Source organism: Tenrec ecaudatus, chromosome X (assembly GCF_050624435.1).
Source record: "Tenrec ecaudatus isolate mTenEca1 chromosome X, mTenEca1.hap1, whole genome shotgun sequence".
Lineage (NCBI taxonomy): Eukaryota > Metazoa > Chordata > Mammalia > Afrosoricida > Tenrecidae > Tenrec > Tenrec ecaudatus.
Window position 1 is genome coordinate 129,719,919 of NC_134548.1, and position 15,289 is coordinate 129,735,207.

Consider the following 15,289-nt stretch of genomic DNA (forward strand, 5'->3'; position numbering starts at 1 on the left):
TGAACCATGGCACTGGGGGGGATAGCACTAGAGACACAGTGTGGGAAGAGTGCACGGTCTGGCCCCATCACCCTGGGGCAAGGCACTGAGGGCCTGCAGCAGAGCAGCACGGGGAGCAGAGTGATGAGACCCCTGGGGAAATAGACTTGGGAGACAGAGTGTGTCACCCCTTCAGACTCCACTGGAAAACACTTGTAAAGGCCAACAAACAGACCTTGAACTATTTATAGGCTTTTCCATTTCTGTTATTTTTATGAAATATCTAGACATATCAGAAAAGAGGCTAACAATTCTGTGGTTTAGGTGATGGGTTACTAACTGCAAGGTTACAGGTTTAAACCCACCAGTCATTCTACTGGAGAAAGGTAAGGCGGTCTGCCCCTGTTAAGATGTGCAGTCTCAACTTATAGACCAATATATGGGCCTAGAAGTTGTAATACACCCTATGGCAGTGAGTTATTAGGTTTAATGATAGTAGAAAGAGCATTGACTTTGGAATGGGAGCTGTGACTGACTTCTGGCTCTCAGTGTGTTATTTTGGAAATTTCTGTTTACTTTTCTAAAATTCATGTTTCATTCCAAAAATTGAACTAGTATTCATATGTGAGGATAAGGATTTTGTTATGCTCAATAATATATGGCATTTTACAGTTGTAAACACTTCTTGAGGTGGCTTCAAGCCTCTCGGTTCTGTGCCTGTAATCCAAAACGTTCCTATCATATTCTTTCACTATTATACATACATTAATCCATTTAATAAAATACCAGAGATTTCTTCAAGAAATGCTCAATACTAGAAAGATGATTTGGAAATGTTATTAGTTCTATTACTATATTATTTATCATATTAGAGAGGGATCGTGTAGTCAGTGTTAAACATCAGTCAGCCATAATTGAAAATGCATAGTGCATGATTTGTCTCACAAAGAATCACAAGGTGTGAGAGGTTCAGATATGATTTCTCATTCCATTCCCCTTGTTCTCAAGTTTCATGTATGGATGCAGGACTTCAATTTTACATTCTTGAAATACATTATATAACTGGAACATCTATTTTACATACTTCCTCTTGTCCTTCATAATACTTTTTGTCATTTAACCCGACAAAAGCCCTGCCTTCTTGTGGTTTGTGCCACCTAGTCAATTCCAATTCATAGTGGCCCTGAAGGACAGAACAGACATGCCTCCTACTTTTACGTCAGCTGAACTATTCATGGAAGCAAATCACCAGGTTTTTTCTGCTGAGAAGCACCTCATGAAGTGAAAGCATCGGTCTTTTGGTTAGCTGCTAGGTGCAAAACCATTTGCACATCTGGTCATATGGTAGAAATTATCAGTTATTTCATGTACTTTTTTTTCAGTTCAGTGATTGGATGGAGAATTAGGTGAATTGTATCTTGAGGGTTTAGGAAGGCAGAAAAAAACAAGTGTTCATGGAGGTCCATGTTTCTGGTAAATTTTCGAAACAACAACAACAACAACAACAACACACACACCAAAACAGACCTTTTACACTAGGAAGTAACCTCCCCCCTTAGCATTATCTCTTACAATATATGAAGGGATCAAGTATCAGGCATCATCAGAACAAAAATTCTTACCATAGTGAATGATGGGGTAGTGCAGAATGGAGACCCAAGCCCACTTGTAGGCCACTGGACACCACCTTACAGAAGGGTCTTGGGGAGGGGACGAGCCAGTCAGGGTGTGATTTAGCAACGATGAAAAATACAACTTTCCTCTAGTTCCTAGCTGCTTTCTCCCACCCACCCTTCCCCCACTATCATGATCCCACTTGGACCTTGCATGTCTGGCTAGACCAGAGGATGTATACTGGTGCAGATTGGAGCTGGGAGCGCAGGGAGTCTGGAACAGATGGTCCCTTCAGGACCAGTGGTGAGAGTGGAGATACTTGGAGGGTGGAGGGAGTGTGGGTTGGAAAGGGGGAACCGATTACAAGGATCTACATGTGACCTCCTTCCTGTGGGATGGACAACAGGGAAGTGGGTGAAGGGAGACGTCAAACAGGGCAAGATACGACAAAATAATATTTTATAAATTATCAAGGGTTCATGAGGGAGGGGGTTGTGCAGAGGGAGGGGAAAAATGAGGAGCTGATGCCAGGGGCTTAGGTGGAGAGCAAATATTTTGAGAATGATGAGGGCAATGAATATATAAATGTGCTTTACACAATTGATGTATTATGGATTGTGATAAGAGCTGTATGAGCCCCTAATGAAATGATTTAAAATAGAAAGAAAGTTGATGCTTAGAAAATAATGATGGTAACATATGCACAAATATGTTGGATACAATTAATGTACGGGTTGTTACATAAGAGCTGTAAGAGCTCTCAATAAAATGATCTTTTAATTTAAAAATGTTTTTCTTTCTCCCAGCCTCAAGTTTTGTATAATGTAGATACTCTTCATAACTTCTAGGAATTAAAATATAAAGAAAAATATGAAGAAAATATCCTACTTTTCAGAAAAAAGTTAAATAGGAAATCTATGAGGCATGTTTCTTATGTACATGCTGCTTTATTTTCTGTTCTTAAATTTAACATGTTGTTCTGGACATTTTTCATTTTGATATTCTTAAAGAAATACAACAATTTATATAATTGTTTATATAATTTATATAAAGTACACAAAATGTATATAATTAATGTTGAATTGCTTCAGATGTGGTCTTTAAACCCAATATATAGTCACCAACTCCCTTGCTAAATTCCTCTGCGCAGATCCAATTAAATAAAAAGAAGCGAGAATTATGTATGGGGATTCTAAGGCCAATTTTGACTTTAAAATACTCTATTTTATTGACAGCTTTGCTGTAGTCATTTTTATTTTCATCAACATAATTCCAGGATTTTGATTATGAGATGATAAAAATAGATGTAAAGAAAAAGTTGATTGCTGACAAAAACACAGCCATTAGTGGTGTACTTTCAATATCCAACATGAGACCAGTAGCATGAAGCAAAATACATTGGGCAGCTTTTATCCAAGTCAGCACATCTGTCACTGCAGAGCAGGCACTTTCAATAGATCTGTGCAGAGTAACTTAGCAAAGCAGTTTGATAACTATAAATCAGGGTTAAAGCCCAAAGAAGAAGTTGCTACATTTGTGACTTTGTGATGTGGATGAAACATAAAACATTGTGATTAAAGAGCATAAGAGAGGAAAACTCTAGCATAATCACACTCAAAATGCAACTCTTTATCTTAAAATGGACATCTAGGAAGGGTGGAATTTTTTCTCAGCGCAGGTTCATTAAGTAGCAACAAGTAACAGCATATTATCAAAATTCAGATAAGGTGGGTAAAGTCAAAAGTATCTCATAGACCTTGTTTGTGAAATTGTCATGAGCATTTATGGTTGTGTTTAGGCTGAACACAGAAATTTAGTAAATGTATCACTTATTCCACAGATACTTGGGATATTTGGGCCCAGATCGTTCCATCCAAATTCACTTTGTGGTTAACATCTGATAAGCATGTTCTCTCCGAGGTTATCCCTAGTTAAGACTCTCAGTAGAATTCTTTTCTATGGGCTCTGGTGCTTTAGATAATGAGCACTTATTTAAAGTTAACCAAGATGATTACTTGGTAACATCTTTACTTGGTCAACTCTTCTCAGGGCTAATAGAGAGGAAAATATGACCAGACAGTCATTCAAGCATAATAAAACCTACATGGCAGCTGTGTGGGAAGAATAAGGTGCTGGTGGTCGATATGACAAGAACACAATGAGGAAATTGTCACTAATGCCATAAAATAAGTGTTTGTGAATGGCCGTCATCGCCATGTTCTCATGTGTCACTTTGTTTGGTGCTGTGGAAGCCATCTGCAATTTTATGTACATATTATTATCTCTGCAGGTCCACCTAGATAAGATAGGCTGGATAAACTGCCTCAGAAGAAAATAATGGGGCCAATGGTCCTGGAGGAACATGAGCGTCTGGGAGAAGGGAGGAGGTGTTGGCCAACCCAGGGACAACCAAACAATGAGTGGTTCAAAACGAGTGGAGGGAGGGGATGGGAGAACTGGCAAGGAGTGACCAAGGGCAATGTAACTGAGAGGAATTACTGAAACCAAAATGAAGGCTGAACATGATAGTGCGACAGGTGGAAAGCATAAGGAAATAGAAGAAAGGAGTAGGAGGCAAAGGGTATACATAGAGGCCTAAATACAGACATGCACATATGTAAACATATGTATGATTATGGAGGAAATTTACCTCTGTGCATATATTTATAGGTTTAGTAGTAGGGTAGCAGGCGGACATTGGGTCTCCTCGCATGCATTCCCTTAATACAAGAGTAGTTTGCTCAGCTAAATGGTAATTCCATGATACCCACCTTCCCGACATGATCCCTGAAGACAAATGTGTGCATAAGCAAACGTGGTGAAGAAAGCTGATGGTGGCCGACTATCAAGAGATATAGTGTCTGGGGTCTTAAAGGATTGAAGGCAAACAAGTGGCCATCTAACTCGGAAGCAACAAAGCTCACAGAGAGGCACACAAACCTGTGTGATCATGAGGTGTTGAAGGGATCAGGTAGCAGACACCAAGAACAAAAACCATCATTGTGTGACAACCTTCCTGATATAAACAATGAAGATGAATGTGTGCATAAGTAAGTGTGGTAAAGAAGGCTGGTGGTGTCTGGCTATCAAGAGATATAGCATCTGGGGTCCTAAAGGCTTGAAAGTAAACAAGCAGCCATCTAGCCCAGAAGCAACAAAGCTCACATGGAAACAGCACACCAACATGTGTGATCATGAAGGATCGAGGGGACCAGGTATCAAGCACCAAAGAGGGGAGGGCGCAGAAACCATGTCATCGTGAATGAGGGGAGCACGTGATGGGGACCCAATGCCCATTTGTAGACAACTGGACATCACTTGCAGAGGGGTAGTGGCCAGGAGATGAGTCACTTAGGGTTCAGTGTAGCAATAATGAAACTCACTACCTTCCTCTAGTTCTTAAACACTATCTCCCCCCCACCACTATCATGATCCCAATTCTACCTTGCAAACCTGGTTAGATCAGAGAATGTACAGCAGTCCAGATGGGAACAGGAAACACAGGGAATCCAGGATAGATGAACGCCTCAAGACCAGTGGTGAGAGTGGCGATACCGCAAGGGAAGGGGAGGTAGAAAGGGGACACCGATCACAAGGATCTACATATAACCTCCTTTATGAGGGATGGGCAACAGAAAAGTGGGTGAAGGGAGATGCCTGGCAGTGTAACATAAGATAAAATAATAATTTATAAATTATCAAGGGTTCATGATGGAAGGGGGAGTGGGAAGGGGGAAAAGGAAAAAGAGGAGCTGATTCCAGGAGCCCAAGCAGAAAACAAGTTTTGAGAATGATGAGGGCAACGAATATATAAGTGTGTTTTACACAATTGATGTATGTGTGGATTGTGATAAGAGTTGTGTGAGCCCCAATAAAATGTTTTAAAAAAAAAGAATTTCAGAAGAGAAAAGAAAGAAGGGTAGGGTTTATAAAGAAAATTCAAGAAAAATCAGTTCAATGCCAGCTCAGTTGCAGGCACTGGGAAAACTAGTGGGGCAATTAGAAGAATAAGAGAAAACACAACACCCGATTTAAGCAATTCATAATCTAGTGGAAGAGATAGATTACAAACATTACAATTGAAGTAAGAAAAACTTCTTTCTGCTCAAGTAATTGCTTTGAAAACAGGATATGTGAGGGCAAATTTTCAGTAGTCTAATCAAGAGATAATGGCCTAAACTACCTGTTTGGAAGTAAAAAAGGAAAGCATAAGCACAAGACGTGCTTCCATGGTAGAATTAATATGTTTTGGTACTAATTGGATATTGAAAGGTGTGAATAATGCACAGAGGAAGGTTGATGAAAACTCAAGCGTCTCTAGCCTGAATGTCTGGACGGAGGATAATGACAGTAACATAAACAAGTAAAATGAAAAACCAAAACAATTTTGTAAGTGGTATAGATGAGTAGATAAATTCAGAGTCAAACAAATTGAGTTTGCTAATGGATGGGGTACATACATAGCCATCTCTAGTTTCTGGAATTTGGATATTTGGACTGGAACTCAGCAGAGAAGTCAGGGTACAAATATTTTGAATCCAGGGGATAAAACTGAGACGTAGAAAATCTATGCAACGAGAAAAAGAAGCAACTAGAAACATCACTTTGAAAAATGTCTACAATAGAAGGATGGGCACTGGGAGTGAAAATAGAAGGGCAATGAGAAACTACCTGTCGTGGTTACATCATCTGTTGTGAATTTGGGACTTGAGAGGATTAAGAGTGAAGTGGTGGAGTCTAGTCTATCAACGGGGTCATAGCCAATAAGGCCTCTGTGTGGATTTCCTCTTTGGAGGCAGGGGGCACTCTCTCTGCTCACTCCCTTGAAAACACTCTATTGTCAAGACACAAGGCGCCATGCTGATAGACCTCCATGCCCTGGGACCTGGAGAAGCCATGTGGAGACCCCTGACCGTGCTGAGATGCTTACAAAGCTACTGGATCCAAAGATTTTCTACCTACTGGCCTGTGATCATCCTGCATTCAGCATCATTGCATACGTTTTGTGAGTCTGAAGAGGACTTTATAGATTGGTATCAGACTAATATGGGCTAATATGGGACTTAGGCCCTTGGACTGGACTGGGTTGGGATGCTTTTTAAATGTACAATTACTCTGTATATAAAATTCTCTGATACACATTGAGCTTCTAGGGATTTGTTTCTCTAATCTACCCAGACTACCACATTATGGTAAAGGATAAAGGAAAGGACATCATGTTTAGTCAAGTAAAGTCTTGGAAAATGAGGAAAGTCCTCAGTTTTCACAATGGCTGTATCAATTTCCAAATTTTATCAAAGATTGTGAAGATGATATAGGCCCAGCCATCATTTTGTTCTGTTATACATAAGGCCATCATAAGTCAGAGCTTATTTTATGGCAACTACCACCACCAATTACAAAAGTGCCACAGAAGCCAAGTGTGACAGGAGTAGATAACAACTGTACTGACTCAGGCTGTCAAGAGATTCAGCAAAACAATGGGGAAAAAAATCCCTGGATATGTTAATTGAAAGATCATTTATTTAGCATGAATGAATATGAGGTGAGAAAATGGAGAAGACAAATGCAGATTGAAATTGAAGAAGTAAAGGAAGCGGAAATTTCGAGATGAAATTTTAAAAAAGTAGGCCAAAAGAAATTTTGAAAAGATAACGTTTGCATATGTCTGTTGACTAAAGGGAAGGAATCAATGAAAAGGAAGATAATTAAGATAGAGAAGTTGATGAAACAAGGTTCCAGAAACACAGATAGAGATGAGAAAAGAGCAGAGCAATAAAAGTTAGTTTTAGAATGTAGGAGTGATACTTCTTTGGGGGAGATGAGCCAGTCAGGGTGCAGGGTAGCAATGATGAAACGTACAACTTTCCTCTAGTTTGCCAATGCTTCCTTTCCCTCTCATCCCACTGTCATGATCCCAATTCTACCTTACAAATCTGGCTAGACCAGAGGATGCACACTGGTACAGATGGGAACTGGAAACACAGGGAATCCAGGACAGATGATCCCTTCAGGACCAGTGGTGAGAGTGGCGATACCAGGAGGGTGGATGGAGGGCAGGGTGGCAATGGGGAACCAATTACAAGGATCTACATGTGACCTCCTCTCTGGGGGACAGACAACAGAAAAGTGGGTGAAGAGAGATGTCGTACAGTATAAGATGTGACAAAATAATAATTTATAAATTATCAAGGGTTCATTGGGGGAGAGGGAGAAAAATGAGGAGCTGATGCCAGGTACTTGGGTGGAGAGCAAATGTTCTGAGAATGATGAGGGCAACAAATATACAGATGTGCTTGACACAATTGATGTATGTATGGATTGTGATAAGAGTTGTATGAGCCCCAATAAAATGATTTTTTAAAAAGAAAGTGGGAAGAGGAAAAAATAGGTAGAGATAGAAATATAAAATGGAAGAAAGTTAAGTTTCAAAAGTTCATTTTGAATGACCTCAATCTTCTCTCCAAAGTAGGGGGAAATTCCAACAGCTAACTATGGACTATGTTATAGAGGAAAAGGCTTAAGGTATTAAAACATAAATATCCCTTGAGCTATTTGCATTTTAACAGCATGTGGTGGATCATTTCTATACTTGTCTCACAATCATACTAAGTTCTATTTAAATATGCTTTATAAGTTTTGTTTTACAGAGCTTACTTTAGCAACTATAAGCCCTTTATCAGAAAACAGGTTTATATCTAATCCTATGTGTGATGGTTACTATGGAAACAGTCGAAAGCAAACTTTATTTTCTACAATACCCAGTGTAACTATTGATCAGATGGGATGGAGAGAGTTTCAAGCAGTTTTACTTAAGGAGAAGGGAGAACTAAAAAAAGGAAATATAAAGAGGTGGATAGATGAAGTAATATTTTGGTTGCCAAAAACTCCTCTGATTTTCACATATACAAATGCAAAGCACAGGTGGTTGGGACTTTAGCATGGTATCTTTAGCAGGCAAAGGTATTGCAATCCTCAGTTCTTAGAGAATCCAGCAGGGAAAGAAAACATGAAGCCTTAGCAAAGAGAGAGAAGAAAAACCTGAGCCATGGAAGAAGCAATAGAATGGAGTCATTCTAGTTCAGGTGAAAGTAGAGGAAAACCAGTGCCTGGGGTTCAACATGTAGCAGAGCAACTACACGGATGGGGAGCCAGAGAAGATGGGAGTGCTGGAAAAAATGCTCAACAGGAACTCAGTAAAGGCAAACAGCTTAGATCACTGGACTTGAGAATATATTTATGTTAGAAGAAGAAATCAGAGGAAAAGTAGATTATTTGTTTGGAATTTATTACCAGAACATGCATTTTGTCTACACAGGAGCAGCTAAATCTCCTATACCTGTTCCAAATGCAAAACAATACAAAGCACTTAACATCTAGTATGTCCTGACCCGTGGTGAACCCATGTGCGCAGAATAGAATTGCATCCCATGAACTCCTCCTTCCCACCGCCTTTGTCTTTTGTTTGCTTTAACAATTTTATATATACAACTAAATAGTTCCATCATATAAAGAAAAGTTGTGTGATCATCACCACTATCAATTTTAGCTACTCAGAAATAGATTGCCAGATATTTCCTTCAAGGCACCATTAGGTGTATTCAAACTTTGAACCTTTCTGTTACCAGAAGTGGATGCTAAATGTTTGCACTACCCAATGTCTCCTTTGGTATTTCTCATCCCGGAGAATTTAGGTTGTTTGTGGAACATGTTAATTCCATCCAGTTAGATAATTGCACTCCTGTCTTGCCATACCCTTTATATAGTTTTTTTCCAAGATCATAAAGAGTGAAATGTAAATTCAATACATTAATCTAGTCAAGAAGAAGAAAAAGGTCTTAAGGGAGGGGTGGAGTTTGATCATCTATATCAGCATAGTAACAAAAAACTAAAAGAGCAAGTGTCAAAGAAAACCATAGTATTTTAAATACCGTAAATAAACCTCCTTGTTCTAAGTCAAAACTCTACATGCAAACCCTTTTGTTTAATGTTGTATTATTAGATTTTTTGTTTCTTTTAAATGAGCTCTGTCAAAATGCATAAAGAATAAAAGGAAAACTGACTGCCTGCTACTATCCAGAAATGAGTGCATGACCTTCCTATTATATTTTGAATAGACATCTGTCATTGAGTCAACTCTGAATCATGGTGACCCCATGTATGTGTCTCTATAATGCTTTCAATGGCTTACTTTTTCAGAAACAGATTGCTAGGGCATTCCTCCAAACTGTATGTAAATGAACTCAAACTCTCAACCTTTTGTTTATCAATTAATGCATTAACTATTTGCATCACACAGGGACGTCTCATTAAGTATTAGAGCTGTATGTGCCCAGTAGCATTTATGTTAGTCCAAGGAGACTAGAGAAACAATTCATTGACACTCATATATGTATAAGACAGAGCTTTATATCTAAGAGCAATTGTCTGTTAAGACAATTTTTCTCCCAGTCCAATACAGATCAAGTCCATAAGTCCAATATTCGCCCATATGTCTGATACTAGCCCATAAATTCCTCTTTAGACACATGCAGCCATGCAATGATGACAAATGCAGGAAGATCACAGGCAAATTGGTAGAAAGTCTTGTAGATCTAGTGGCTGTGGAAGCATCTCAGTGCAGGCATGGGTCTCCACCTGGCTCCTCTAGCTCCAGGGTCATCCCCACACAGAGTCCTCATTGGCTGTGACTTGATTGACAGGTTATCCTCCCCCCTTCACTCAAGTTGACAGGAGATTATTCAACTGCCATAACACTTAAATAGAAGTTTAATGTATATACAAGTGTTAAAACACTGTAAAACTATTAAATAAAGAACTACCTCATGGTATTTTTATTTAACAGTTTAGAAAAACTTTGTTCCAAAACTACTAATTTTTTGATAATGTAATTTTTAAAGCTTCCATAGAAGCTTTATATAATAGTAAAACAATATTAATCTGTTTTATTTTTAGGTAAAGTGGGTGTTCTTCAATCTTGTATATTTAGAAATGATTTTTTTTCTTTTTTTTATTAGGGCCTCATACAACTCTTATCACAGTCCATACATACATCAATTGTGTAATGTACATTTGTACATTCATAGCCCTCATCATTCTCAAAACATTTGCTCTCCACTTAAGCCCCTGGCATCAGCTCCTCATTTTTCCCCTTCTTCCCCCCTCCCCCCTCCCTCATGAACCCTTGATAATTTATAAATTATTATTTTTGTCATATCTTGCCCTGTCCAACGTCTCCCTTCACCCACTTTTCTGCTGTCTGTCCCCCAGGAAGGAGGTCCCATGTAGATCCTTGTAATCGGTTCCCCCTTTCCAACCCACCCTCCCTCCACCTTCCCAGTATCGCCTCTCACACCGCTGGTGCTGAAGGGATCATCCGCCCTGTGTTTCCAGTTCCTATCTGTACAAGTGTACATCCTCTGGTCTAGCCAGACTTGTAAGTTAGAATTGGGATCATGATAGTGGGGGAGGGGGAGGAAGCATTTAGGAACTAGAGGAAAGTTGTATTTTTCATTGCTGCTACGCTGCATTCTGACTGACTCATTTCCTTTCTGCACCCCCCCACCCCCTGCATCATTCACTATAGTAAGTTTTTTTGTTCTGATGCGTGATACCTAATCTCTTTGACACCTTGTGATCGCACAGGTTAGTGTGCTTCTTCCATGTGGGTTTTGTTGCTTCTGAGCTAGATGGCTGTTTGTTTACCTTCAAGCCGTTAAGACCCCAGATGTTATATCTTTTGATAGCCAGGCACCATCAGCTTTGCTCACCACATTTGCTTATGCACCCATAGAAATGATTTTTGATTAACATCTTGGTACATATACTTGAAATTAATAATGAAAGATCCTGTAATGTATTATAAAACAGATATTTATATGAATGTTTTTTGTATTGACACCAGGAGTGTTGATGGTGTAGTGGTCTTGAGTTGGGCTTTGGTTTGCAAGTAAAGTAGTTCAAAACCATCACCTACACTGTGGGAGAAATATTGGACTCTTTACTCCTGTAAAGAGTTACAGTCTTGAAAAGCACAAGGGTCATTCTGCTCTGTTCTATTGAGTCACTCTGACTCATCATGGACTTGATGACAGTGAGTTGGTTTTGGTTTTGTACTGAAACAAAATTAACACAATAAAGGAGTTACTGTCCTGAAATGGACACACCCAAAGGTCTACATGTGAGGTGATTTTGAAGTAATTCTGCCATCTCCTATGTAATTTCAGTAATTCATTTTAAAAAGTCAGATTTCCTGTGAGGAAAAATCAATCATGTACCTCCAGTTCTTTAAATAAAATGCATATAGATCATCTAATGCAGAAAATTTTACCTGAAATCTGCATTTTTCCTTTATCACACAGTATCAGTGAAATTATCAAATTATTATGTAAAACAAATTATATACTACTTCCTGATCACACCAAAATTGTTATGATCAATAAAGCCTTCCTTGTGGCCATTCTGACAGGAGTGTTCGATTGACCTCTGATGACAAGGAAGAGAAGAGCCAGTCAGGGTGCAGTACAGCACTGATGAAACACACAACCTTCCTCTAGTTTTTAAATCTCCCCGCGCCGCCAATGCCAGGACCCCAATTCTATCTTACAAATCTGGCTAGACCAGAACATGTATTCTGGTACAGATCAGAGCTCACAACAGAGGGAATCCAGACTTGAGAAACTGCTCAGGACCAATAAGAGGAGCAGTGATACTAGGAGGGTAAGGGTACGGGGAAGGAGTAAGGGGGAACCAATCACAATGATTGATGTATGGCCCCCATCCCAGGGAAACAGACAGCAGAAAAATGGGTGAAATGAGGCAACAGTCAGTGTAAGTCAGGGGAAAAAAAGAATAATTTATAAATTATCAAGGGGACATGGGAGGTGGAGGGTGGGGGAAGTAGGGTGAAAAACGAGCTGATGCCAGGGTCTCAAGTAGAAAGAAAATATTTCGAAAAAGAGGATAACAGCATATGTACAGAGAAGTTCAACAAAATGGATAGATGTATTGATTGCGATAAGAGCTGTAAGAGCCCCCAATAAAGAAAAGTAAAATAAAATAAACCTAAACCTCACCCTAGGAATATATGCATGCAGTATCTTTTCTCCTAGGCTCCTTTGCAATTTTAAGCTTACCTCAGCAGACTCATGTTGTACTTGTCCTTCTGTGCTTGGCTTACTTTGCTTAGCATAATTTCCTCCAGTTCTTTCAATACAGCGATGTGCTTCATGCATCCATCACTGTTTTTTAGGGATGCGTAATTCTCCATTATATATATGTACCACCATTTTTAATCCATTTGTCTGTTGATGGAAATTTGGATTGTTTTCAACTCCTTGCAATTGTGAAATGTGTTGCGATGAACATTGGAGCACAAATGTATGGCTGTGGTTTATTTCTTGCCTCTGCAGGGTATATACCCAGTACAGGGATGTGGTTGCTCCCATCTGTTTTAGAAATAGCCAAATCGATTTCCATAGTGGGTGTTCATGCCTACAGGTCCACCAGCAATGGACAAGAGTTCCTATCTCCCCACAGCCCCTCCAACACTAGTTACTTTCTGATTTTTTCAGTTTGGCATTCTTTGAGGGTGTTAGGTGGTATTTCATAGTTGTTTTAATTTACATTTCATGCATGACTAATAACCTGGACCATTTTATCATATGTTTATTGGCTATTCAGATTTCTACCCTTTTGAAACTTCTGTTCAGTCCTTTGACCACCTCCTCAGTGGGCCATTAGTTTTTTTTTTCCTTTTTGGAAGCTAGCAAAGTGTTATATATTTTAGTAATAAGGCATTTGTCTGATGTGTCATTGCTGAAGATGTTTTCTCTATCCCTGGGCTCTCTTATGACTCACTTGGTGAAGTCTTTCAATGTACACAGGTGTTTTATCTTCAGTTTATGCCACTTGACAATTTGTGACTCATCTGTATTTGTGTCCTTCCCTATTTCTGATAGTCTTTATGCTCCCTGCACCAAAGTTCTCAGGTTAGTCCCAATTCCCTCATTGAAGGCCTTGATAGTTTGGGGTTTTACCTGGAGGTCTGTGATCGACCTTGAGTTTATTCTTGTGCATAGAGTGAGATAAAGGTCTTGCTTCATTTTTCTGCAGGTAGATATACATTTTTTCCAACACCACTGCTTCCCATTTGATATTTTTTTGGCCTTTATGAAAGATCAGTTATCTGTATGCTGGTGTTTTTTTATCTGGGTTTTCAGGTCTTTTCCATTGGTCTTAGTATCTGTCATTATACCAGTACCATGAGGTTTTCACCACTGTGGCTGTATAATTGGTGCTAAAATCACGTAAAGCAAGCACTCCCACTCTGTCCTTCTTCTTGAGGAATTATCTGCTAATTCTGGGCATTTTCCCTCTCCATATGAAGTTGGCAATCAGTTTTTCCAAATCTTTGAAGAAAAATAATGGTATTTGTATCTGGATTGCACTAAACCTATATAGTATCTTGGACAGACATATTTACTATATTGAGTCTTCCAAACCAAGAGCATGGGATATTTTTCCATTTGTTGAGGTCACTCTGGGTTTCTTACAATAGTGTTCTGTCATTTTCCTCATACAAATCTTTTGGTTTTTTTTAAGCAGGCATAACCCAAATATTTTAATTTGTGCTGGCTATTGTAAAGGGTATCACCTTTTTTATCCCCTCTTCTGTGGTCTTTTCCAATGTGTATTGCAGTCCGATAGACTCGTGTTTGTTGATCTTGTATCCTGTCTCTGCCATATTCATCTATCAGCTCTAGTACTTTCCTTATAGAGCTTTTTGGATTTTCCATATATAAAATCATAAGGATACACATGTTAAAAAGGAGGGGGAAAATACATGGGTAGCAGGGGAACAGGGCACTAACCCACCCAAGGGGAATGGGTTGTTTATATCTCTAGAAGGAAAGAGGGACCAGAATTTAACCTGGTGCTCCAAGATGTGAATGCAACATACCAGCATGAATCAGGGAACCAATAGAGGTCTGAGGGGTCAGCCCAATTCCAACTAGGTGGACAACCCTCCCTTCTACCAGAACAATTCATTTCAGAGAACAGCACTGCAGCTACAGCTCAGGGAGAGGGAAATGTGTGATCAGAGCACACAGGAGGAAATGGAGGAGGAAGAGAGTGTGGAGTACAGCCTGGCCCAAAAAACCCTGAGGAAGATATTCCTGCTCATAGGGATAGTCCCACCAAGAGCCACATGAAGTCCCTCACTGACCCATACCACTAAGGGGGACAACACTGTAGACACACTGCGGGAGATGTGCCCCATCTGACGCCACCACACTGAAGCAAAACATTAAGGGCCTGCAACAGAACATCAAGAGGAGCAGAGCAATGAACTCCCTGGTGAATATCAAAATAGACTTTGGGGTCAGAGCATGACACCCCGTCACCTCCACCGGAAAATATACCTAAAGGTCAACAAATGGATCTTGAACTAATTATAGGCTTTTCTTTTGTTGGTCATTGTTTGTTGTGTGCTGTTTTATTTCCTTTTGTTTGCTTTACTTGGTCTTATTTTTTTGTGTATATTATTATCTCTGCATGTCTATCTAGATAAGATAGGCGGGATAAACAATCCTAAGAAGTAAACAATGGGATCTAAAATCAACAGGATCAAAGAGTGATCTAAAATCAATTACGAGGAGGGTATAGGAGGCCTCATAGGGCTTCTTCAAGGACA